The sequence below is a fragment of the Ornithorhynchus anatinus genome, chromosome 1, assembly GCF_004115215.2.
Source record: "Ornithorhynchus anatinus isolate Pmale09 chromosome 1, mOrnAna1.pri.v4, whole genome shotgun sequence".
NCBI lineage: Eukaryota > Metazoa > Chordata > Mammalia > Monotremata > Ornithorhynchidae > Ornithorhynchus > Ornithorhynchus anatinus.
In genome coordinates, this window is record NC_041728.1 from 31,121,755 (window position 1) to 31,148,788 (window position 27,034).

The following is a 27,034-nucleotide window of genomic DNA, read 5'->3' on the forward strand; positions in this document are numbered from 1 at the left end:
TGGTATTTAAGTGCTTACTATGTTCCAGGAGCTCTACTAAGCTCTGGGGTACAAGCTACTGAGGTTGGACACTGTCTCTGTTAACGTGGGGCTCAGTCTTAATCCCTGTTTTATGGATGAGGTAATTGAAGCATAGAGAAGTTAAATGACTTGGCCAAGGTCACACAGCAGACAGGTGGCAGAGCCAGGATTAGAACCCAGGTCCTTCCGACTCCCAGACCTGTGCTGTATCTACTAGGCCACTCTAGTTACCTCTCCCTCAGCCCTACAGCACTTATGAATGTATATGTAATTTATTTCTGTTAATGTCTCTTTCTCCCTCTAGTCTATAAACTCACTGTGGGTAGGAAGGGTGTCTACCAACCCTGTAGTAGCGTTCTCTCTCTCGGCCACGTTGTACAGTGTTGTGCACAGAGTAGGCACTCCGAGCCTGTGGGCTCCATCATCAAGTCGGGGTCAGTCGGTCTTATTTGAGCGCTTGCCGTGCGCAGAGCACCGTACGAAGCGCTTGGGAGAATGCAAGATAACAGTCACGTTTCCTGCCCACACGAGCTAGCAGGCTAGAGAGGGATTTTACTGTAGACAACACCATCGACAACACCATCGTACAGTACGGTAGAGATGTAACCGTATGTGTGTCTCTGGGAAAACATACTCCGTCCTTCAGTCACCTGTCAAGGAGCGTTACCCGGCCGTATTATGGGAGCAGGCCTGTAGTGCAGAATAAAGGGAACAGTTGCATTAGGCTGGACGGTACTAAGTGCCGTAAGGAGTCTCAGCGTCAAGTGTGAAAGACAGGAGGGCGTGTCGGCCTTCCAGGTGGTCCTCAAGAGAGCCCTCCTTTTAGAAGGCGCGTGAATTTCTTGGTACCCGCAGGGAGGGCTGAGCTGAACAGAAAAGCTGAGGAATACATGGGGCTGGCTCTCAACAGGTAGGACACGCAGGGGAACCCACTCTGGCACAGGATCCGTGGCTTCGGGGGATGTGGAGTGAGCTGGGAGCCATTAAGGGACTGTCTACCCCTGCCCCTCCACCCCCCTCTCAGGAACAATGAGGAATGATGCCCCGAACAATCCTCAGGCAGTGGCCTCGATGCCCCAGTTGCTTATCTCCTTTCCCAAAGGTGACAATTTTAGAGCCCCAGTTTTACATCCTTGTGCCTTGGAAAGTTAAACAGTAATGTTACCCTATTTAGAGAAGTGGAAATGGAACACTCGTTAATCATGTTGAATGTGTTTTCAATCAGGGGGAGCAAAAATAAGGAAGCAATAGAATCCTTGGTTTTCACAGGGTAGTTTAATGATTCGTGTAAAGGAATTACTTTTAATTGGGCATACGTTGAGGGTAGCAGTAAGTTCAAATTCAGAATCCTTTGGGTTCCAAATAATCAAAATTAGCCTCTGAGAACAAGCCAGATTTTACCAGTTACAGTGACTGACTTGCTTATTAATGACTTCTTCCTACTTTGCACTCTCTCCCTTCCCCCCCACTCCTCTCCCTCCCTCTTCCTTTTCCCCTTCTTCTCCCTCCCTATTTTTTCTCCTCGCTCCCCTCTCTGATCTCTTTCCAGTTTGTGATGTGTCCTTTTTTCCTAGGGTTACGACTTGTAACTTGAAAAAAACAATAATTGTATTTATTGAGCAATTGCTGTGTGGAGCACTGTACTGAGTGCTGTACTGAGTGCTCGGGAGAATACAGTATAACCGAGTTGCTAGACACATTCCCTGCCCACGAGATCAGTTGTTTATAATTTGCATGGTATAATTTGCAATGTATTTGCGTAGGCTTAGTGGCATCGGAGTCTTCGACAGTACTGAGAAAGCAGTTCCCATTGAGAGAGAGGGAGAAGCCTCTGGCTTCTTTTCCAGGAAGAGGAAAAGGGAAAGGAAAAACAAAGTAACATTAAAATACAAAATACAGTATTTGTTAATCCACATCTCCCTTCTTAAAAGCCTCCAACAGTTGCCATCCATCTTTGTGTCAAGCAGGTGTCCCTTACTATTAGTTTTGTTAATAAAATAATGATGGTATTTGTTAAGCGCTTACTATGTGCCAAGCACTGTTCTAAGAGCTGAGGTACATACAAGGTGATCACATTGTCCCATGTGGGGCTCTCAGTCTTAATCCCCATTTTACAGATGAGAGAACTGAAGCCCAGAGAAGTGAAGTGACTTACCCAGGGTTACACAGCTGACAAGTGGCGGAGCAGGGAGTAGAAGCCATGACCTCTGATTCCTAAGCCTGGACTCTTTTCACTAAGCCAGGCTGCTTCTTCAAGGCAATTTTGAGGCACTCAGTCGGAGGTGTCCATCCCCTTGATTCTGCTTATCGTGATTATGTTGTCTTGTTTTTGTCCATCGGTCTCCCCCGATTAGACCGTGAGCCCGTCATTGGGCAGAGATTGTCTCTGTTGCCGAATTGTACGTTCCAAGAGCTTAGTACAGTGCTGTGCACATAGTAAGTGCACAATAAATACTATTGAATGAATGAATACCCTACCTCACTGATCTCCTACAACCCATCCCTTCCACTTCTCTCCTCGAACACCAACCTTCTCACTGTACCTCCACCTGGCCTTCCTCACCACCGACCCCTTGTCCACCTCCTCCCTTTGTCCCAGAACTCCCTCCCCCTTCATGCTGAGAAGCAGCATGGCCTAGTGGAGAGTGCAAAACCCTGGGAGTCAGAGGGCCGAGGGTCTAATACAGTCTCTGCCATGTGTCTCCTATGTGACCCTGGGCAAATCATTCAACTTCTAGACCTCTCACCTCCTCTGTAAAGTGGGGAATAAATCTTACCCCTTCCTACTTGGACTGTGAGCCACCTGTGGGACAGCAACTATGTCCAGCCAATCAACTGGTATCTTCTCCAGTGCTTAGAACAGTGCTTGGCACATAGAAAAAGCTTAACAGGTACCATTTAAAAAAAAATATCTTGCACACCACTACTCTCCCCTTCTTCAAAGTCCTACTCAAACTACATTCCAAGAGGTCTTCCTTGAGTAAGCCTCTACTTCTTCTTCTATTTTCCCTTCTTTCTGTTTCTTTCCTTCTGTGTCGCCTATGCACTTGCATCTGTAACCCCTAACCAGCATTTTAGCACTTTTGTGTACAAATCCATCTATAATTTATCCTAATGTCTGTCACCCCTCTAATCTGTAAGCTCCTTGTGAGCTGGGATCTTGTCTTCCCACTTCATTGTATTGCATTCTCCTAAGCACTTAGTATAGGGTTCTGCACAGGTAAGTACTCAATAAACATCATTAATTGGTAAGTGATTACTGTGTGCCAGCTATTGTTCTAAGCCCTGGGATAGGTGGGATGGGTCACAGTCCCTGTCCTACGCGGGATTTACAGGCTATGTCCGAGGGAGAACAGATGCTTCACAAAAGAATTTTCAAATACTTTAAAGTCAAAATCCATAAGAGGGATAAAGACTGAAGCCTAACTACCTAGATTCAAGGATGAAATAAGTCAGAGAAGCAGAGAGGGAAAGGCTCTTCCAAAAATGTCCAAATTGACATTTATATCAAGGAAATGAGTGCCCCTGCTCATCTCAGCAGGCCTCATCAGGAAATAGTTCTGGGATTCCCTAACAACTTTTTAGCTGTGTGCAGAGTGAATACATGCACCGTGATGGAACTGAGGGGTACTAGTCACTGTGGGAAATATTCTGAAGGGAAATGCACACAATTTAAAATTGAGGGAGACATCTCATCTCAAGCTACTGGAACGTAGAGGAGCCCGGTAATAGCAGATGGGTTTTAGGAGGTACTTAAGAAACAGCTGAAGCAGTGAACAGCCTTTGCAGAACAGCTTTCTGTCCAAAGCCTCAGTATAGCCAGTGTACACCAGCTCTCTAAATAGTTTACAAACCCCATGTTGCTCTCTCATTAGCCTTAGGGGTGTGGGCACATATTCTAGCTGACCCTGAGAGGGGGTTAGATCTTGGGCTTCAAGGGCCTCCATGGCCTGGGGTTTCTGGGGTTAAAATGTTTTGTTGTTTTTTTTCATTTCTGGGAAGTTGTATTTAGTATCTGCTGTGCTTAGCAGTGTATTTGCTTTGCCTTCTGCCTTCTGATCTTCACAAAGCATCTATTCAAGAAGATCCACCCCTTTCCTGATAACCGCATTTCAGGAAATTGCTTCCTGACACTCCAGCTCCACAAGATCCTCTCCTGGTGGACTTGGCAACATTTCTTCAGCGTCTTGAGCTTCCAGCCCACACTTTAGCTCACAGCACCTCAATTGCTATTATCTGTCGCCATTCATGTATTCCACTTAGTTAAGAGGAGGCCTGTTAGTCTGGGAGACTGACAGTGTGGGGGAACCGTGACATCAGTCTTCAGACCAAATCCAAGCCTGCCGAGCTAGGAGTGGAACGGGTAGGCCTCTGCTTGGCTCTCCCTCGTACTGGAAACTCCAGGTGCGACCCTGAGAGGGGCTATGCGCTATACTCCAATAACGAGTCAAGATCATAAGCAGTCAAACAGCAATATGGTATTTATTGGGTGATTTCTGTGTGCAGAGCACTTGGGGAATACCCCAGAGTTGATAGGTTCCCTGGCCACAAGGAACCTACCGTCTTGGGGTGGGGAGGAAGGGTCAGACAGAGAAGTAGCGTGGCTTAGTGGAAAGAGCCTGGGCTTCGGAGTCAGAGGTCATGGGTTCGACTCCCGGCTCTGCCACTTGTCAGCTGTGTGACTGTGGCCAAGTCACTTAACTTCTCTGTGCCTCAGTTACCTCATCTGTAAAATGGGGATTAACTGTGAGCCTCACGTGGGACGACCTGATTACCCTGTATCTCCCCCAGCACTTAGAACAGTGCTCGGCACATAGTAAGCGCTTAACAAATACCAACATTAAGTACATAGGTACATAAGGTATATTTACCTAAGTACTTAAAAGGTATCGATCCAAATGCTTAGGCAAAGCAGAAGGAAAAATGACCTTGAAAGAAAAGTCTCCCGGTTTTGAAGTAATGCTCGCCACCCATGCAATACCACGTTACGGCTTTCAGCTTTTTTCCGGAGAAAGTTATGAAGAGTCAGTTCAAATGGCCCATTGTCGTCTTTGGGCGTCCTCTGTCTCATTCAGAAACTCAGTGGGAGTAGGGAGCATTCGGATTGGTGAAAGTTCACGGAGGGGTAGGGAATATTGCCGCAGAGTAAGCGCTCAATAAATACGATTGAATGAACTACTGGCCGTCGAATACTAAGTGCAATGTTCCACGTCTCAGGTAGATCTGCATGGAGAATGCAAGTAAACACTCTCTCCTTTGTTTCTCTTCAAAAGTAAATCCATTTGTTATCTCTAGTTTAGGGGAGTGGCTTGGCATTCAATCACCAGTCAGTGAGAGGAATTATTTTGACTGCCTTGGTGGGCAATTTATTTTCCTCCTTTTCTGTGATAAATGCCAAGAGAGGGGAATCGTTTAGTACTCTTTGAGTGCCTGTGCAGTTAGAGCACTCGGAAGAGAACGTCAGAGGTAAAAGACACGCTGTCTGCCCCCACAGAGCTTAGAATGAACACCAGAAGCATTCAATAAAAATAAGGGCTGTGAATGGCTAGCTCTCTTTATTAAGCCTTGATGAAATCGTTGCTAACAAAATGACTCTATACAGCCTACCCTAAACCACCCACAGAAACAGAGTACAGTAATCTGGTTCCTTTGGCCCAGCACCAGTGAAAAGGAGATCTGACAAACAACTGTTAATTTACATAGTGCGGGCAACAATTCTGGGCTCCAAAGTGAATTTTTCTTCAATTGTATTTTTCCGCAAATTCAGTTTTTATCTCGGTTTTCCTATCCCCATGTAAAGGAGTATCCCTGGGTCCGAATGACCCATCGTCTGTAAAATCCAGTTTTACATCATTCATTGAGAATCTGTCCCGCCCAGCGTTACTTCCAGTCATAGCCAGAAAGCCGTTTCCCTCCCAGTTTCCTCCCCTTGCCCCGTTCCATTCTGCCCTGTTCCGAGCAGTAAGTCTGCAACTCTCGTGCCTGTTTCCCTCCAAGATTCTGCCCCTCCCATTGGGGTGTAAATCGTCCACTGATACGTTCAACAAAACTGAAGAGTTCTTGTACACCAAGCAGTTACCCACTCCTTTCATTACTGCTTAGTGCAGTGCTCTGCACGCAGTAAGCACTCAATAAATATGAATGAATGAATTACCCCAGTTTTTCTACCTGAGTTAAGCTCTTCTGGAAGGAGGTATTCGGATCACAATTCAGTAACTCACGTACCCAGGTCTCTGGAGCCTATCGTGGATACAAAAACTGTGAAAATTAAAGGAGCAGCTCGATTCCGTGGGTGGGCAACTGCTTAATGTATAGGAATTCTTTAGTGTTGTTGAACCTATTCCCGGTGGGTGATTTCCCTCCAAGAGGCTGCAGAATATTACTCTTTGTGTCCTTCCTGTCTAGCATATTTGTTTCTCTCTGCTTCTCTTTCATATTTCAAATGCTTCCCATTTCCTCCACCTGTGTATGCTCTCCCAACACTCAGTACAGCATGTTGTACACAGTAAGTGCTTAATAAATACTATTTTTATTACTGCTGCGTCAAGCAAAAGCTTCTCCCGGTGGGCTTCAAGCCTTAGTGTCAGCTCTCCTCATCTTACTCTTTTCCCCTGCTATTGCCCGGTTTGCGCTCTTGTTCGTTCCTCCTCAGCTCACCTCGCACATGCTTGACTCTCCCACTTCCACCCCCCTCGCTCATGGCTTTTTTCCCCTAGCCAGGAAAACTACCTCCCATTCCAAGCGCTTAGTAAAGTGCTCTTCACACAGTAAGCACTCAAATATGCCTGAATAAATTTCACCCTCCGGCTCCCTCACCCAAATCCACAGCAACACAACCCTCCCCATAACCAACGCATTCCTAAAATCCCACCGCTTGCAATAACGCTGTCCCAATTCCCAACTCCCTTGCTGGCTCAGCCCATCAGCCACCTCCAACACTGAGGCATATGTTCTTCCTCAGCCCTTTGGAGATGTTCTGTCTGGGTGATTTGGTCATTTTTAAATGCCATATGTACTCAGTTATTTTGGTTCCAGTGTTTTTTGGCAAGTATTTATTTGTTCGCCTCCCCTGAGTATGAGCACTTTTGGAAAAGGGAGATGCTTGTTATATTTCCCCAAGGGTTAAGTGTAGAGCATTCATTCATTCAGTCGTATTTGTTGAGTGCTTACTGTGTGGAGAGCACTGTACTAAGCGGTTGGAATGTACAGTTAGGCAGCAGATAGAGACAATTCATTCAGTAGTATTTATTTTCATTCATTCAGTAGTATTTATTGAGCGCTTACTATGTGCAGAGCACTGTACTAAGCGCTTGGAATGTACAATTCAGCAACAGATAGAGACAATCCCTTCCCATTGACGGGCTCACAGTCTAAAAGGGGGAGACGAACAACAGAACACAAGAAGCGGTCAGGCATCAATAGTATCAAAATAGATAAATAGAATCATAGGTATATACACATCATACATCTATGTACACATCATTACATTACACATGAGGGGTACTTGTAAATATGATTATTACTACTATCACCACCAAGTTAACCCATCTGTTCAGAGCTCTATCAAAACCCATAGTCTAGACTGTTAGACCTCTCACATCCCAATCCCTACCAAACAATGAAAAAGGAACCAAAAATGCTTTGCATTCAAGACATGCTTAGCTCTCGCTAGCATTTTCCCCTCCTTCCATTCCTTTCAGGGTTTGTTGCGGCAGGCTGTGGAGACCACCACAGTAATAACTGTGGTGTTTAAACGCTTACTATGTGCCAAGCCCTGTTCTGAGCACCGGAGTAGATACAAGGTAATAAGCCGAACACAGTCCCTGTCCCGCGTCGGGCTCACGGTCTTAATCCCCATTTTACAGGTGAGGTGACCGAGGCCCAGAAAAGGGAAGTGATTTGCCCATGGTCACATAGCAGAAAAGTGGCGAAGCTGGGGTTAGAACCCATGTCCTGTGATTCCCAGGCTTGTGCTCTTTTCACTAGGTCAAGTTTCCCAGACACCATTTTAACTCCAGAACATTCAGGCAGTGAGAATCCCCATCTTAGGTTGAGCAAAGTAGCCAGGGTAGTCTGGGAAAATCCTCTACTGTCTGTGGAAGAGTCCCTAAAGTAATAATAGTAATAATGATAATGATGGCATTTAAGCACATATTGGAGAAGCAGCGTGGCTCAGGGGAAAGAACCCGGCTGGGGAGACAGAGGTCATGGGTTCAAATACCGGCTCTGCTGCTTGTCAGCTGTGTGACTTTGGGCAAGTCACTTCACTTCTCTGGGCCTCAGTGACCCCATCTGTAAAATGGGGATTAAGACTGTGAGCCCACGTGGGACAACCTGATCACCTTGTATCCTCCCCAGCACTCAGAACAATGCTTTGCACATAGTAAGCACTTAATAAATGCCATCATCATCACTGTTCTAAGTGCTGGGGGGGGATACAAAGTGATCAGGTTGTCCCACTGGGGGCTCACAAGTATATCCTTCAGGAAAGACCCTCTAACAATTTTGCCAAACTCCAGTAGACAAACCTCCCTTTTTTAAAACTTAAAAAGGATTACCCATTTCTCTTTTTGATCAGACTGTACATTTTGGTGTTTTCCAATTAAATGCTCTGGCTACAATACTGAGTTAGTTATTAGGCAGTTCGAGTCAACAGAAAAAAGAAAAATCGTGTTGCTTAGAAATACAGCAGTTTGACGCAAAACCTCTCTTGGTGATTTAAAATCGGTGCAGTTTGAGTAATTTCCGTGCAACGAGGTAGGTCCTGTTTGCAGAATTATCTACAGCTGTGATCAGGCCTATGCCAGCATGTTGAAATCTTGTAGGATGTTATGAGTAACAGGTGGTACACAGGTGTATATTGCTTTTAAAACACTTCACTCCTACAAGTTGTTCAGGTTTTTCATTCATTCATTCATTCAATAGTATTTATTGAGTGCTTACTATTTGCAGAGCACTGTACTAAGCACTTGGAATATACAATTCGGCAACAGACAGAGACGATCCCTGCCCAGTGACGGGCTTACAGTCCATTCCAAAAGCTGTTCAGTGGTTCTCCCCTTATCTTAAACCGGAATTCCCCATAGAGTATGGATTCTTGAGCGTTTTATCCAATTTAAGCTTCATTCTACTCCCCAAATGAGATTTCATTAAGCTAGGGTTAAACCCCAAAATTTTAACCTCCAAAAATTGTGCCATTTTTCTTAACATTTTCACTGGCAAAATAGACAAGTTGATGTACCGATCTGTTTTAATTCTCCCTCGATCAATCAGTGGAATTTAGGGAGTGCTTACTGGGTGCAGGGCACCATCCCAGCTCTGCCACCTGTCAGCTGTGTGACTGTGGGCAAGTCACTTCACTTCTCTGTGCCTCAGTTACCTCATCTGTAAAATGGGGATTAAGACTGTGAGCCCATGTGGGACAACCTGATTACCCTGTATTTTACCCCAGCCCTTAGAACAGTGCTCTGCACCTAGTAAGTGCTTAAATACCAACATTATTAGACCAAGTGCTTCGGAGAATACAGTCTCTGCCCACAAAGTGCTTACAGTCCAAAGTTCCACTCAGATTTAGTGCATTTGTTTGCCAACTTCTCTATCTCCACTACTGTTATTTGAATGAATTTATATTTGGGGATAGAATATCATCATTGTGATCATCAGTGGTATCTATTAATAATGATGGTATTCTTTAAGCGCTTACTATGTGCCAAACACTGTTCTAAACCCAGGGGTAGGTACAAGTTAATGAGGTTGTCCCACGTGGGGCTCACAGTCTTAATCCCCATTTTACAGACGAGGTAACTGAGACACAGAGAGGTGAAGTGACTTGCCCAAAATCACACAGCTGATAAGCGGCAGAGCCGGGATTAGAACCCACAACCTCCGACTCCCAAGCCTGCGCTCTTTCCACTAGGCCACGGTACTTACTGCGTGCAGGGCACTTGGGGAAAGTACAGTACAATAGAGTTGGCAGACATGTTCCCTGCCCACAGCGACTTTACAGTCTAGAGGGCAAGACAGACTTAAAATAAATAAATAATATAGAGTGTATAGCTATGTACATTATATCTAAGTGGTTTGTCTTGTCTTACGCCGTCGAGTCGTCTCCAACCCATAGCGACACCGTGGGCACGTCTCTCCCAGAACGTCCCGCCTCCAACTGTAATCGTTCCAGGAGTGGATCCGTAGATTTTTTTTGGTAAAAATCCAAAAGCGGTTGACCATCGTCTCCTTCCGCGCAGTAAACTGGAGTCCCCGCCCTCGACTCTCTCCCGTGCCACCGCTGCCCGGCCCGGGGAGTCTTGACTTGTATCAGATCTTCCACTCACTAACCGCTGTATTGAAGCAGCATGGCTCAGTGGAAAGAGCCTGGGCTTGGGAGTCAGAGGTCATGGGTTCGAATCCCGGATCTGCCCCTTGTCAGCTGTGTGACTGTGGGCAAGTCACTTCACTTCTGTGTGTCTCAGTTACCTCATCTGCAAAACGAGGATGAAGACTGTGAGCCTCACGTGGGACAGCCTGATTACCCTGTATCAACTCTAGTGCTTAGAATAGTGCTCTGCACATAGTAAGCGCTTAACAAATACCAACATTATTGTTATTCACTGGCCAAGTTAGGAATGGAATAGGGAGGCCTCTGGTTGACTCTCCCTCCCGTAGCCGAGACTGGTAGAGTCCTGGAAACTCTCCAGGTGTGACCCCGAGAGGGTTTAAGGGGTTTGGTCATTTTAAAAGGCCCATAAACATTTTCCCCCTGGGAGATTTCCTGACATAGCTTGTAGTTTCCGTGGGTAACTGACACCCGTGATCTGTTTTGGCTCATCTCCTGAATGGATATTATCTCCCGCTCACTCCATTATAGAAAAGGGGAGGGAGGTTGCCAACTGCTGAGAATGAGTTTTGCAGGAGTAGGAATAGAAATGACCGGGTTTCGAGCGTTTCTCCCGCCTTAGTTTTGCGTTATATAAAGACGGTGATGGGGAACCAGTTGTGGCGTCTATTAGGTCCATGGCTAGGTGACGGTGAGGGTCCTGGAAATCACGCCAGCACTCCGCAAGGCGGGTAGATCCAGGCTTGGGATGAGAGATGGGCCTTGGAGGCAACTAGAAATTGTCTAGAAACCACAGTTCCCCCTTCTGTCACCCAGCAACCTCCAGCCCCTCTCCTCACTCAATCAATCGTCGTCATCAGTGATATTTATTGAGGACTTAACTGTGTTCAGAGCACTGAAGCACTAAGCACTTGGGAGAATACGATATAATAGACTTGATAGACATGATCCTTGTTAGAAGCACTGACTGGAAGAGATACTGAGGAAGAGGAGGAGGAAGAGAGGAGGAGGAGGAAAGAAATAGAAGAGTGGGAGCAAAGAGAGATTGGGAAAAAGGGAAAGGTAGAAGCAGAGGAAAGAAACGAGGAGAGGAGGGCAGAAGGAAATAGGGGAGTATAAAAGATCTTTTCCTTCTCGTCTCTCATGGGTTCTAATCCCGGCTCTGCCACCTGTCTGCTGTGTGACCGTAGGCAAGTCACTTTACTTCTCTGTGCCTCAGCTCCCTTATCTGTAAAATGGGATTGAGACTGTAAGCCCCCCGTGCGACAGGGACTGTGTTCATCCTGATTTCTTTGTATCTATCCCACTGCTTAGCACGGTGTCTAGCACATAGTAAGCCCTTAACAAATACCGTGATTTCTTTTTTTTTTTTTTTTGAAGCAGCATGGCAAAGTGGATAGAGCACGAGCCTAGGAGTCAGAAGCTCACGGGTTCTAATCCCGGCTCCGCCACTTGTCCGCTGTGTGACCTCGGGCAAAATAATTCATTTCTCTGGGCTTCAGTTCCCTCATCTGTAAAATGGGGATTAAAAGTATGAGCCCCCAGGGGACAGGGACTGTGTCCAACCTTATTTGCCTGTATTCACCCCAGTGCTTAGTACAGTGCCTGTTACATTGTAAGTGCTTAATAATAATAATAATAATAATAATGTTGGTATTTGTTAAACGCTTACTCTGTGCCAAGCACTGTTCTAATTGCTGGGGTAGATACAGGGTCATCAGGTTGTCCCATGTGAGGCTCAGTCTTCATCCCCATTTTACAGATGAGGTAACGGAGGGTCCGAGAAATTAAGTGACTTGCCCAAAGTCACACAGATGACAGGTGGTGGAACTGGGATTAGAAGCCATGACCTCTGACTCCTAAACCCGGGTTCTTTCCACTGAGCCATTATTATTATTGTTTCCCCTTTACACTCTCCCTGCAGCCAGGCAGCTGCCCAACCCGGGGTGTATTATTTGAAAAATGGGGAGACGACGGGGAACTAGAACCCTGCAAGGTGGGGAGTGGTGGGAGCACTAGCCCCAAGTGGGGGGCACTTGAGAACTTTCAGCTGGGGCCTGGGGCTCCGGGAGGAAGAGGAAGCAAGCGGGCCGCCCATCTGTCCCGGACACTAGCCTCTGTTTCCATTCCAGTTGAGGAAACCCAGTTGGCCATTCTCCGCTCTTTTTGCTGCCGTCTGCCCCTCGAGACCATAAGCTCGTTGTGGGCAGGGAATGTGTCCGTTCTATCGTGTTGTACTCTCTCAAACACATAGTACAGTGCTCTGAACACAGTAAGCGCTCAATAAATACCACTGATTGATGGATTAATCTGTCTGACACTGTATGGGTTACTTCCCTTCCCTGGAAGGCCCTCCCTAATCCCCTTCGACCCTCTCAGAACATTTCTCCAAACTCCCTCCCTCCGTAAATCCATTTCAAAAAACTTTCCCTCTGTTAGGAGCTAGCGCCTATTTCCCTATCCCTTTTTCTCCCCGTAGGAAACATGAGAGTTTATGTGAGAACATCGGTTTTGCTGACATTAGGTCTGTGTTTCTGTCACGTATACTGAATACTCCGTTGTGCCTCATCTAATTTCCTTTATGGTCATGTCTTCTAATTCCTCTTTTCACCTCCCAGCCCTTAATAACAGTGCTTTACCGGCAGCGGAGGCTTGAGTAACTGTTGTTGACAAGATTCAATTATTTCAGCTAGAATAGTGGGATTAAAAAAAAACAAAACACGAAGGGGGAAAGGAAGAGGTTGGCGAAAGTCCTTGGAAATGACAGTGAGATGGCAAGGAGGCAGTTCGTGATGATCATCCACTGCATAGATTATCTCCTGTGTGCAGAGCCCTTAATTAAGTAAATGAAAAATATGCAGGTGACATGAACGCCAAAGTGACTATTAGTATAGCATTGCGATGAAGACCGTGAGCCCCCTGTGGGACAAGGACTGTGTCCAACCTGATCGGCTTGTATCCACCCCCACGCTTAGCACAGTGAGTGGTGCTTAGTAAGCGCTTCACTACGTCCCCCCTCTGGCCTGGAACGCCCTCCCTCCTCACCTCTGCCAAACTAGCTCTCTTTCCCCACTCAAAGCCCTACTGAGAGCTCACCTCCTCCGGGAGGCCTTCCCAGACTGAGCCCCCTTTTTCCTCCGCTCCTCCTCCCCTCCCCATTGCCCTGACTCCTTCCTTCTGCTCTACCCCCCTTCCCCGCCCCACAGCACTTGTGTATATTTGTACATATTCGTTATTCTCTTTATTTTATTAATGAGGTACATGCATATATCATTCTATTTATCTGTTTTGATGCTACTGATGACTGTGTACTTGCTTTATTCTGTGGTCTGTCTCCCCCTTCTAGACTGTGAGCCCAGTGTTGGGTAGGGATTGTCTCTACCTGTTGCCAAATTGTACTTTCCAAGCGCTTAGTACGGTGTTCTGCACACAGTAAGCGCTCAGTAAATATGTTTGAGTGAATGAGGCATCATTAAAAAAAAAAAGATGATCAGAGGAAGGGGGAGGTGCTTTGGTAGAGTAAAGCGGAGGGAACATTCCATACATGGAGAAAGGCAAGACCAATGGATTGGAGGTGGGATTGGGGGAAGTTAATAGCGTTGAGTTAGAAGGTAGGGGGAGAGGAGAGCGTCTCGAACAGATCTGTTATATTGTAATCAGAACTCATTCCCTCCATAAATCCATTTCAAACAACTTTCCCTCTATTAGGAGCTAGCACCTAGCTAGCTCTTGTAGGTCATGGGTTGCTCCACCCATGGTTGAGCATGGGTCATGGGTTATGGGTCATGGGTCATAATGGGTCATGGGTTGCTCCTTGCTCCACCACTTATCTGCTGGGTTACCTTGGGCAAGTCAGCTTTGCTTCTCTGGGCCTCATTTCTCTCATCTGTAAAATAATAATAATGTTGGTATTTGTTAAGCGCTTACTATATGCCGAGCACTGTTCTGAGCGCTGAGGTAGACACGGGAATCAGGTTGTCCCACGTGGGGCTCACAGTCTTAATCACCATTTTACAGATGAGGTAACTGAGGCACCGAGAAGTTAAGTGACTTACCCAGAGTCACACAGCTGACAAGTGGCCGAGCCGGGATTTGAACTGAGGATGAAGACTGTGAGCCCCATCTGGGACGGGGACTGTGTCCAACCCAACTCTCTGGTATCTACCCCAGCGCTTAGAAGAGTGCCTGGCACATAATAGGTGCTTAACAAATACCATAATTATTATCAGTATGACTCTCCCGAGTACTTAGTACAGTGCTCTGTACACAGTGAGTGCTAAATTAATACCACTGATTGACTGCTCGGTGACTGAGGGAGAGCCATCAAGCTAATTATAAGTTTTGGGTTATGTGAAGGGGACAAAATGAGTAACTTTTGGAAGGCTTGAGAATGGGGATTATTTGATCCAACTGGCTAAAAAGATGGTTCGTGGCTAGACGGCATTGGTTGGTGGGGGGAGAAAGACCGATTATTATCTCCCTGCTTCAGGGTGTGGTAGAGGAAGAGCCCTCCTTGTAGCACATGTTCACGGGCTAAGAATCTCACCCCAGATTTTGGATCCCTCTCCCAGTGGAGTGTGACAAATGGGTAGTGGGCCTGGGCCCCAGTTGCAGAGAAGTTTGTGCCCCGTTTCTGGGAAGCAGCATGGTCTGGTGGATGATAATAATAATAATTATGGTATTAAGTGCTTACTATGTGGCAGGGGTTGTACTAAGCACTGCGGTGGATACAAGCAAATCAGATTGGACACAGTCCCTGTCCCACATGGGGCTCACCGTCTCGATCCCTGTTTTTCAGATGAGGTAGCTGAGACCCAGAGAAGTGAAGTGACTTGTCTGAGGTCACACGGCACACAGGTGGAAGAGTCGGGATTAGAACCCATGACCTTCTGACTCCCAGGCCCATGCTCTATCCATTTCGCCGGGCTGCTTCAAAATGACGAGCGCCGCAGTGGGATTCGAACCCCATGGCCCCGAAGAGACCTGAGCCTCAATCCAGCGCCTCGGACCTCTCGGCCACGCTACCTACGAGCAGGGGGCTGGGAGTCAGAGGACCCAGGTCCTAATTCAATAGTATTTATTGAGCGCTTACTAGGTGCAGAGCATTGTACTAAGCGCTTGGAATGGACAATTCGGTAACAGAGACAATCCCTGCCCATCGACCGGCTTACAGTCTAATCGGGGGAGATAAACAAAAACAAGACAACTTAATCGCAGTAAATAGAATCGAAGGGATGTACACCTCATTAACAAAATAAATAGGGTAATAAAAATATATACAGATGAGCACAGTGCTGAGGGGAGGGGAAGGGAGGGAAGAGGAGCGGGGGAAAGAAGGCTTAGCTGAGGGGAGGTGAAGAGGGAGCAGACAGGGAGCAGAGGGAAAAGGGGAAGCTCAGTCTGGGAAGGCCTCTAATCTAATCTAATCGTAATCTCGGCTCCACCACTTGTCTGCCCTGTCACCTTTTACTAGTCACTTCCCTTCTCTGTGCCTCAGTCACCACATCTGTAAAATGAGGAAGAAGAAGACTGAGCCCCATGTGGGACATGAACTGTGTCCCACTTTGTATCCACCCCAGCCTTTAGGACAGTGCCTGGCACATAGTAAGCATTTAACAAATACCATTAAAAAAAACAAAACAACAGTGATTTTGTACATGTGTGGTTGCCTCCATCAATCAGTGGTATTTTTTGAGAAGCAGCGTGGCTCAGTGGAAAGAGCCCGGGCTTGGGAGTCAGAGGTCATGGGTTCTAATCCCGGCTCTGCCGTTTGTCAGCTGTGTGACTTTGGGCAAGTCACTTAACTTCTCTGGGCCTCAGTTACCTCATCTGTAAAATGGGGATTAAGACTGTGAGCCCCACATGGGACAACCTGATCACCTTGTATCCCCTCAGCGCATAGAACAGTGCTTTGCACACCGTAAGCGCTTAACAAATACCAACAACAACAATTTTTTGAGTACTTACTGTGTGCGGAACACTGGACAAGAGGAAAGAAGAGCTCAGCTTGGAAAAGCAACTCGTATACAATTTGGTGAGTCTTAGCAGATATACGGTCTCACCTATGAATAGAATTTTAAATTCATTCGCACAAATTCCAAGGTGGTTGTACTCTCCTGTCCCGAAGCCTCTGGAAGTTCTCTAGTGGCACCCAATCCACGGCGAATTGTGTAGGAATTAGAAGCAGCATTTTTCAAAAAGCCATCCGTGAAAATAAGTCAACCCAGAGACTGTTCCTATCATGAAAACTGACCGGTGGGTCGGCTGTCGCCTCCTTAGCAGTTACGGTGTCTTAATGGAATTTTTCAAATTAATCAGTTATGTTTTTCCGTTAAGAATTAATGAAGCGTGATAGTGCAGACATGCCCCGTGATCCAGCTAGGTTATGTGCCTCAAAAAATGGAATGGTCCTGTGAACGGTTGTATTGTGGAGGATGTTTTCCTGTAGTCTTACACGCAAAAGCAGTCAGGGGCCTCTCCATTACTGGCCCCACCGTAGGACTGCCGAGCCCTATTAAGTCAAAATTATACCATAAATCCTTCCCCATTCTTTCCAAACAGCTTTACTGCCCTCCTACCGGTCCTTGAACTCAGGACTCCCCCATCAACCCTCCCCCAACCTCTCCGGGCTCCCACGTTTATTTTCTTTTAAGTTTATAACACCAGTGTTATTTGCAGCCGTCCTATTCCTTCTCAGCGTGCACCCCTCCCATGAACACGGGTTCACCCTGGGTCAAGAGAAGCATTGAGGCCTATTGGAAAGAGTAAGCAGTGTGGCTCAGTGGAAGGAGCCCGGGCCTGGGAGTCAGAGGCCATGGGTTCTAATTCCACCTCCGCCACTTGTCTGCTGTGAGACCTTGGGCAAGCCACTTAACTTCTTTGTGCCTCAGTTGCCTCATCTGTAAAATGGGAGACTGTGAGCCGACGTGGGTCTACCTGATTACCTTCTATCTATCTCAGTGCTTAGAACACTGTTTGGCACATAGTAAGCGCTTAATACCATAATTATACCCAATTCTGGGTATAGTAAATACCAACTATATAATAATATAAAATTAATATACAAAATATAATACTATGGCATTAATTTTAATATGCCAAATGTATAATACCAAAATACCATAATAATAATAATTATTTATTTCAAGGCAGGGAGTCAGCACACCTAGGTTCAATAGTATTTATTCAATAGTATTTATTGAGCGCTTACTATGTGCAGAGCACTGTACTAAGCGCTTGGGATGAACAAGTCGGCAACAGATAGATTCAGTCCCTGCCGTTTGACGGGCTTACGGTCTAATCGGGGGAGACGGACAGACGAGAACGATGGCAATAAATAGAGTCGAGGGGAAGAACATCTCGTAAAAACAATGGTAACTAAATAGAATCGAGGCGATGTACAATTCATTAACAAAATAAATAGGGTAATGGAAATATATACAGTTGAGCGGACGAGTACAGTGCTGTGGGGATGGGAAGGGAGAGGTGGAAGAGCAGAGGGAAAAGGGGAAAAAGAGGGTTTAGCTGCGGAGAGGTAAAGGGGGGGTGGCAGAGGGAGTAGAGGGAGAAGAGGAGCTCAGTCTGGGAAGGCCTCTTGGAGGAGGTGAGTTTTAAGTAGGGTTTTGAAGAGGGGAAGAGAATCAGTTTGGCGGAGGTGAGGAGGGAGGGCGTTCCGGGACCGCGGGAGGACGTGACCCGGGGGTCGACGGCGGGATAGGCGAGACCGAGGGACGGTGAGGAGGTGGGCGGCGGAGGAGCGGAGCGTGCGGGGTGGGCGGTAGAAAGAGAGAAGGGAGGAGAGGTAGGAAGGGGCAAGGTGATGTAGACCCTCGAAGCCTAGAGTGAGGAGTTTTTGTTTGGAGCGGAGGTTGATAGGCAACCACTGGAGTTGTTTAAGAAGGGGAGTGACAGGCCCAGATCGTTTCTGCAGGTTGTAATCCTGGCTCGGCCACTTGCCTGCTGTGTGGCCGTGGGCAAATTGCTTGACTTCTCTGGGCCTCGGTTTCCTCATCTGTAAAATGGGGTTCCATCCCGGTTCTCCCTCTCCTTCAGAGTGTGAGCCCCATGAGGCATTGCGTTGGCTCTGACTTTCTGGTACCTCCCCCAGTGCTTATAACGTAGTAAACGCTTAACAAATACAGTTATTATTTTTAGGCACTGACCGGGGTGGGATGATGCTTCTTAAGAGAAGCAGCGAGGCTCAGTGGAAAGAGCATGGGCTTTGGAGTCAGAGGTCATGAATTTGAATCCCAGCTCTGCCACTTGTCAGCTGTGTGACTGTGGGCAAGTCACTTAACTTCTCTGGGCCTCAGTTACCTCATCTGTAAAATGGGGATTGAGACTGTGAGCCCCATGTGGGACAACCTGATTCCCCCATGTCTCCCCCAGCGCTTAGAACAGTGCTCTGCACATAGTAAGCGCTTAACAAATACCAACATTATTATTATTATTATTATGATGGGAAGGGGTCACCTGGAAGGAAGGGGTCCATCCATCCTTCCCTAGCCCAGCTTTCTTTCAGTGGCTTTGAACTCGGATCTGTGACCTTCGTCCGCACCCTCAGCCCCACAACACATATACATATCACTGTGTAGGGGGCGGCCATGTCCGCCGACTCTGTTGTGCTGAACTCTCCCAAGCGCTTAAAACAGTGTTCCGCACCCAGTCCGTGCTCAATAAATATCATTGATTAATTGATTTAGCCGGGGCAGGGAGGCAAGGCTGTGAACTGGGAAAGGTTTGGGATGGATAGATGCTACTGTGATCATGCCCTCAGTGATAAATGTTGCTCTGATTGAAATTTAGGCAAAGAAAACCAAATACTGAGGGGTAGGAGAAGACCGGTGTTGAAAAGAGGGTATTTTGAGAAGTTCAAGGGGGTAGGAAAGCCACTGGGATCAGGGGGGAGCAGGGACATTTCAGGGAGAGAATTGGCTTGCGGTCAAAGTGAGATAAGGCTGCTGACATGGCAGCAAGTAATGCAGGATGTGACCCTGGATTGCACGTTTTGTGGGTGATCATAACCTAGGTCTGCCTACGTTCACATTCTTGCCTCTAGAAGAGAGCCCGTAAACACTCTTTTAATGCAAAAATCCATCGGTTCTATTTTCAGGTTCTAGATTCAAAGGAACAGTGCTCAGAAAATGTTCCTATTAACTGCTACTATGCACTTGGTTACGGAATATAATCGTGACGGTATTTAAGCTCTTAACTTGCACTTAACTAAGAACTCTGCTAAGGGCTGGGGTAGATACAAGCGAATCAGGTCCAACCAGGTTTTCCGCTGGGTTTTTTATGGTCTCCGTTAAGCGCTTACTATGTGTCAAGCATTGTTCTAAGCGCTGGGGTAGATAGACGATCATCCGGTTGGACGCAATTCCCGTACTACATGGAGCTGACGGTCTGAGGAGGAGGGAGTTGTAATGATCTTCACTGTAATTCAGTTGTAGTGGAGAATTATATGTAAAAACTGGAAATATTGAATATCTCCTTCCTCCCTTTCATTCATTCCCCTAAATTCCATCGGGATTGGTAATGCTCCTCGACATTTCAGCTGAGCACAGAGAGGGCAAGGAATGTGTTTTGCTTGTGGTGTATTCTTGCAGGTACTTAGTAAGTGCCGTGAGTTCAGTAGGCACAGAATCAATCAGTAGTATTTAGTGAGCACGTACTGCGTGCAGAGCACTAAAATCAGTTCTTGGGAGGAGGGTAAAATACAGTAGATTAAATGGACACGATCCCTGCCGTCAAGGAGCTTGCAGACTAGGGGCGGAGGCAGAAATGAAAATATATTACAGATGAGGGAAGCAGCAGAGTTTAACGATCTGGATATGCGCTTTGTGGACGGGATGAGTATCAGCGTGATCAAGAGGTACAGGTACATAGGCGGTGCGGAAAGGAGGGATAATAAGGTGGGGAGATGAGAGGTTAGGCGGGAAAGGCTTCCCGGAAGAATGCGAGAAAAGGATCGAGGAGGTTCAGAAAGTTGGAGGTGGGACCTGGGGAGGCAGGAGTTGATGGTAACAAGTAGTTGGAGTGGATAATATAGGCTTCCAAGAAAGGGAAAGAGAGACCAGTGAGAAATGGGGAGCGTGAAGTGAACTATGAAGAACTATTTTTTAGAAAAGCCATCTGGGCAGGAGGGTGAAATATGTACTGGAGTTGGGGAGGTCAGCAAGGGGACTGACAGCTGGGAAGTGACTTGGGCTTGGAACAGCAGTTGGGATTGGGAAGAAGGGGTGAAGTCTAGAGATATCGCTAAGGTGGAACCAAAAGGATCTGGTGAAAGAGGGGACAGGACTGGAAGGAAAAGGCTGGGGAGGTAAAACTGGAAAGAGAAGGTTTGGGGGACAGGACTGGAAGGGTTGAATGAGAGAGATGTCAGAGACGATGCCAAGGTTGCGGGATTGTGAGGCAGGGAGGATTGTGGATGGTGTTGCCAACACGACAGGAAAATTGCAGGGAGGAGCTAGAGCACGGGTCTGGAAGTCAGAAGGTCATGGGTTCTAATCCCAGCCCCCCCACATGTCTGCTGTGTGTCCTTGGGCAAGACTTTTCACTTCTCTGGGCCTCAGTTACCTCATCTGTAAAATGAGGATTAAGAGTGTGAGCCCTACGTGGAACAGGGACTGTGACCAACGTAAGCTGTATCTACCCCAGCATTTAGGACAGTGCTGGGCAGTGCTGGTAAGCACTTTCCAAGTACCATAATTATGAAAAAGAGGAGTTCCGTTTTGGATAAATTAAGTTTGAGGTGTCAGCGGGACATAGATACGATCGACCGACGTCCACGTAGAGACTTCCCGAAGGAGGAGGAAATGCAGAAGCGCATAGGGGGAGAGGGGTCGGGGCCGGAGAGGCAGACTTAGAAGTCATCGCCTGGAGACGGTGGTCGACGTCGTGGGGGAAAATGAGTTCTCCGAAAATGGGTGTAGCTTGAGAATAGAACTCAGAACTAAGTCTTGAGGGGACCCCATCCACCTCCCAGAGTTAGGGAGCGGGTGAAAGACGAGGTGCTGGCAAGAGGCTAAAAGAAGAAGCAGTCAGAGAGGTATGAGGAAAACCAAGGGAGATGGTTTCAGTGAATCAAGGTTAGGGTTTCCAGGAAAAGGGATATCAAAGGCATCCGAAGGTCTAAGGACTATTAGGATGGAGTACAATCAGTTGGATTGACTTCACTTCTCTGTGCTTCGGTCACCTCATCCGGAAAATGGGGATTAAGACCGTGAGCCCCACGTGGGGCGACCCGATGACCTTGTATCTACCCCAGCGATTAGAACGGTGCTTGGTTTGGCTTTAACAAATGCCATCGTTATTATTTGGCAGGAAGGAGGTCATTGGTGAGGTAGGAGAGGGCGCTCTCAGTGGAGGCGAGGGGGCGGAAGCGAAATCGCAGAGAAATGGAGGAGAGGAAGGGTAGGAGGGAGATGGGGAGATAACCGGATGGAGCAGTAGGGGTCATGGGATGGGTTTAGGATAGGGGATTGATTTCTCGAAAATGCTAATAACTCCCTTTGACTTTCTTCGCAGCCGAGACAAGCCGATAACTTTAGGAGCTTCCCCCCTACCCCCTACCCCCCCCGATGAATTATTTGTCTAGCGTAGACCTTTTCAAAATTAATTTCTGTGGGGTCGGGAAAGAGGCTGTAATTCTTTCCACCACTCAGGCACCTATCAAAGACTTTGGCAATTTTTTTCCACGCTTTGGAATCTTTTATTGCTAAGGGAGTCGAAAGTGGAAATGGAGCAGTTCAAGTAACCTTCAAACGTTTGATCTCTTCCATACTCTTCTCTCTGGTTCCTTACTAGTTTCAGTCGTGGAGTCCTTTCTCGAGTGTCCGCAAAGACTCCAGCTGCGTTTTTGACTCTGAGGAGCCGGAGGCTTGTTTCTCTGCTTTTTAAGCCCTTTGACATTGGGGATGTCAAGATGCAGTTGTTAGATACGAATAGAGAAGCAGCTATCGGGACCTAAGAGTCTGGGGACCCGGGTTCTACTCCATCCCCATCCCGGCTCTGCCCCCTTGCCTGCTGTGTGACCTTGGACAAATCACATAACTTCTCTGTGCCTCAAACCTCATCTGTAAAATGGGGGATCAACCCGAGCTGATGCAGAACACCATCCGAGGAGGGGGGGATACTTTTATTATTGAGAAGCAGTGTGGCTCAGTGGAAAGAGCACGGGCTTGGGAGTCAGAGGCCGTGGGTTCTAATCCCAGCTCTGCCACTTGTCTACTGTGTGACCTTGGGCAAGTCACTTCACTTCTCTGTGCCTCAGTTACCTCGTCTGTAAAAATGGGGATTTAAAAAAAATGTGAGCCCCCCCATGGGACAATCTGATGACCCTGTATCTACCCCAGCGTTTAGAACAGTGCTCTGCACATAGTAAGCGCTTAACAAATACCATAATTATTATTATTTTGTCCTGGGGATCCTTCAAGGGTAAGGAGTAATTGATGAAGAACGCCATTATGCAACATTAGGAAGTAGAAATCTAAGGAAACTTGAACAAGACCTACACTGCAGGTGTTTATTCTTATTCAATCGTATTTCTTGAGCGCTTACTCTGTGTGGAGCACTGTACTAAGTACAATTCAGCAACAAATAGAGACAATCCCTGCCCACAGCGGGCTCACAGTGTGGAAAGGGGGAGACAGACATCAAAACAAGTCAACGGGCATCAGTAGCGTCATTATAAATACATGGACTTATAGATAGATGAGCATCATTAATACAAATAAATAGAATTATAATTATCAATATGTACCTATACACACAAGTGCTGAGGTGCGGGGAGGGGGTAGAGCGAAGGGAGTGAATCGGCGCGGTGGGAGGGGAGGGGGAGCAGAGGAAAAGGGGGGCTCATTCGAGGAACTTCTTAGGTTGTTGCATCACAGAGTAAGCTCACTAAGGTAACAGAGATGAAGAAAGAGTATGAATAAAAGACTACAGAGACAAGAAAAGGACATTTCATTTATAAAAGAAGGCTTTCATGTCCTATACCTCGTAAAAACCTCTTTAGCTAGTTGATTTCCTCTGGAAAATTTATTCAGCCTTATATGTTTATTCCTGAGTCTAAGTGTGTTTTAAGTAATCTCTTTTGTAGTTTACTGTCATTTTTAAACTGATTTTTTTCACTTTAGTCTTTTACTTTTCACTGGTCCTTTTTGAGTGACATAAGGATAACAGTTTAGGCGATGTTCTTTTGAAAGATTGTTGTTTTTTTGTCCCCACGAAAACGTCTACCTTGAAGCTTTAGTCATCAGTTGACGCAGCGCTGAGTGATGCGTTCTATTGTCATGCGTCCGAGTAAATCGGCTCATTTTTCTGTTCAGCAGTGTTGGGAGATTAACCGGGATTGCCCCGAAAAACCGAGAAAACACCGAGGAGGCGGTCAGAAGGCTTTTCTAGATGCGTGAAGTAAGTTCTTTTCTTCACACTCTGTGTTAGCCGACAGAGCTGTTGCTAAGGAGACAAACAGTCCGGCCTCAGAGAATGCCAGAGGAATGCTAATTGCTTATAAATGAGGATTCCCAGCTGCTGGCCAAGAGCTTTGAGGGAGAAGGGGGAGGATGAAAACATGCCAGTGCTATGAGCACCAGAACAGAGCATATATCTGTGGGATTTAGACCCTCGTTGGGTGACTTGGCAGTTTGTCAGTTTTATTTCTTGAGCGCTTACTGTGTGCAGAACAGCGAACACAGAGCTTGAGACAGTACAGTCTAACAATGTAACAGACACGTTCGTTCCCTGCCCGTAACGAGCTTACCTAAAAAGCAGTGAAATTAACAATCAGTGGTATTTATCGAGCACTTACTCTATGCAGAGCACTGTCCTAAGTGCCTGGATGAGTGCAGAACAACGGAATCTGCCCCTAAGGAGCACCTCTGCACCCGTCAGTTTCCAGCCTCTTACTAGTTGGGACCATTGATTCATTGAATTGTATTTATTGAGCGCTTACCGTGTGCCAAGCACTGTACTGACCGCCTAGTTTATCTCCTCCTGCCAGGACCGATGAACCCTGGGAACCGTTGGCCCAGGACTCGCTCCTTTCGCTCTTCCCCCCGCTCCCAGCCCCACAGCAAATGGACACGGCCGTCGTTTGATTTACGTGCGTTGATGTCTGTCTCCCCGCCTCTAAACCGTAAACTTGTTGTAGGCGGGGAGTGTCACTGTTTACTGTTGTACTTTCCCAAGCACTCAGTAGAGTGCCCCGCACATAGTAAGTGCTCGGTAAATGAAGGAACAAGTGACCGCTCGTCTGCTCATTTGTATATATTTTTATTACCCTATTTATTTTGTTAATGAGATGTACGTCCCCTTGATTCTATTTATTGCTACTGTTTTAATGAGATGTACATCCCCTTGATTCTATTTATTGCTATTGTTTTTGTCTGTCTGTCTCCCCCGATGAGACTGTAAGAATGGGCAGGGATTGTCTCTATCTGTTGCCGAATTATCCATTCCAAGTGCTTAGTACAGTGCTCTGCACATAGTAAGCGCTCAATAAATACTGTTGAATGAATGAACGAATGACCACCACAGCCCCGTCTTCCGACAGTTGTTTCAGGCCGAGCGGGCCACCCGCCACCCCTGGTCATTGGCCTTGGCTACGGGGCTCTAGCTGAGCCGGCTCCGCCTCTGACTTTTCCTTCCGCCAACCGGCGTCCCCCGCCGCTGATAACTATGCCCGCTCTCCGACCCCCACCCCGTCAGAGTGGTCAGAGTCGGTCAGTCAGTCGTGTTCCGTCCATTCGTGCATTCAGTTGTATTTAAAATAAAAAAATCAATTGTGGTATTTGTCAAGCGCTTACTATGTGCCAAGCACTGTTCTAAGCGCTGGGGGATACAAGGTGATCAGGTTGTCCCACGTGGGGCTCACGGTTTTAATCCCCATTTGACAGATGAGGGAACTGAGGCACAGAGAATTCATTCATTCATTCAATAGTATTTATTGAGCGCTTACCATGTGCAGAGCACTGTACTAAGCGCTTGGAATGAACAAGTCGGCAACAGATAGAGACCGTCCCAGCCGTTTGACGGGCTTACGGTCTAATCGGGGGAGACGGACAGACGAGAACAATGGCAATAAACAGCGTCAAGGGGAAGAACATCTCCTAAAAACAATGGCAACTAAATAGAATCAAGGCGATGTACATTTCATTAACAAAATAAATAGGGTAATGTAAATATATACAGTTGAGCAGACGAGTACAGTGCTGAGGGGAGAAGTGAAGGGACTTGGCCAGGGTCACACAGCTGACTAGCGGCGGAGCTGGGATTAGAACCTGTGACTTCCGACTCCCAGGCCCGCGCTCTTTCCACTGAGCCACGCTGCTTCTCTTTATCGAGCACTAACTGTGTGCAGGGCACTGTACCGGAGGACGGTAGAACAGACAGACACAGTCCCTCCCCATAACAAGGCTTAGTGAGCGCTTACTGTGTGCAGAGCGCTGTACTGAGCGCTTGGGAGAATATAACACTGGCACGTTCCCTGCCCACGCTGAGTTTATAGTCTAGACCCTGTCCTTTCCGGTCTTTCAGTACAGTATCCTCCTTGGGTTTTGCAGGCCCCTGTGGAGTGTTTTTGTTTAGATTTCTAAAGATTGGGTACGTCTGTCACGGTAACGGAAATACAGCTGTGGTGTATAATAATGTTGGTATTTGTTAAGCGCTTACTATGTGCAGAGCACTGTTCTAAGCGTTGGGGTAGATACAAGGTAATCAGGTTGTCCCAGTTAATCTCCATTTTACAGATGAGGTAACTGAGGCACAGAGAAGTGAAGTGACTTGTCCAGTCACACAGCTGACAAGGGGCAGATCCGGGATTCAAACCCATGACCTCCGACTCCCAAGCCCGGGCTCTTTCCACTGAGCCACGCTGTGTATACAGAGCGGACCGCGATCAGCACGACGTCGGAGTTTCCAGAAAGAATAATAAGAGGTCTTTGGGGAGAGATTCAGCCTCGTCATCTAAATTTGCGTCTTTCGTTGGCAGCCTTGACGTTCAGCAGAGCGAGTGGGTAGGAAGTTTGTTTTCAGGCATGAGGGACATCTCGGCATTGTTTCTGCCTTTGGCGGTTTTAATAGAAAGATACTGTGAATCCTTTAAGAGTGGGATTCAGTTGGATGTTTCATGGGATTCCTTAAGAAGGTGGTTTTTTTCAGTTTTCAGTAATTACTTTTCCATTTTTGAAACATTCCATGATTTTAGATTTGATCCTGCAGATCACTATAGCACTAAGATAATAATAATTGCGGTATTTGTTGGGCAGCTACTAAGTGCCAAGCACTGAACTAAGCGCCGGGATAGACCCAGTACCATGAGGCCGGCAACAGTCCCCCTCCCCCCACGGGGCTTCCATTTTACCGATGAGGAAACTGAGACCCAGAGAAGTGAAGTGACTTGCCCAGTGCCACACAGCAGTGCCGGAGCTGGGACGAAAACCCAATAACTCTGGCTCCAAGGCCTGTGCTCTTCCCGCGGGAAGCAGCGTGGCTCAGTGGAAAGAGCTCAGGCTTGGGAGTCATTCATTCAATAGTATTTATTGAGCACTTACTATGTGCAGAGCACTGTACTAAGCACTTGGAATGTACAAATCGGCAACAGATAGAGACAGTCCCTGCCCACTGATGGGCTTACAGCCTAATCGGGGGAGACGGACAGACAAAAACAATAGCAAT

The 27,034-nt window shown here is 46.9% G+C and overlaps 1 protein-coding gene across 1 annotated transcript in view; it reads left to right on the plus strand.

Moving 5' to 3' along the window:
- Positions 1 to 27,034, plus strand: part of PALS1 (protein associated with LIN7 1, MAGUK family member) — a 120,967-nt gene that overhangs the window by 14,332 nt on the left and 79,601 nt on the right. Inside the window, 1 exon segment of the mRNA XM_029062017.1 lies at positions 23,686 to 23,770. The gene's annotated coding sequence lies outside the window, so the exon portion shown is untranslated.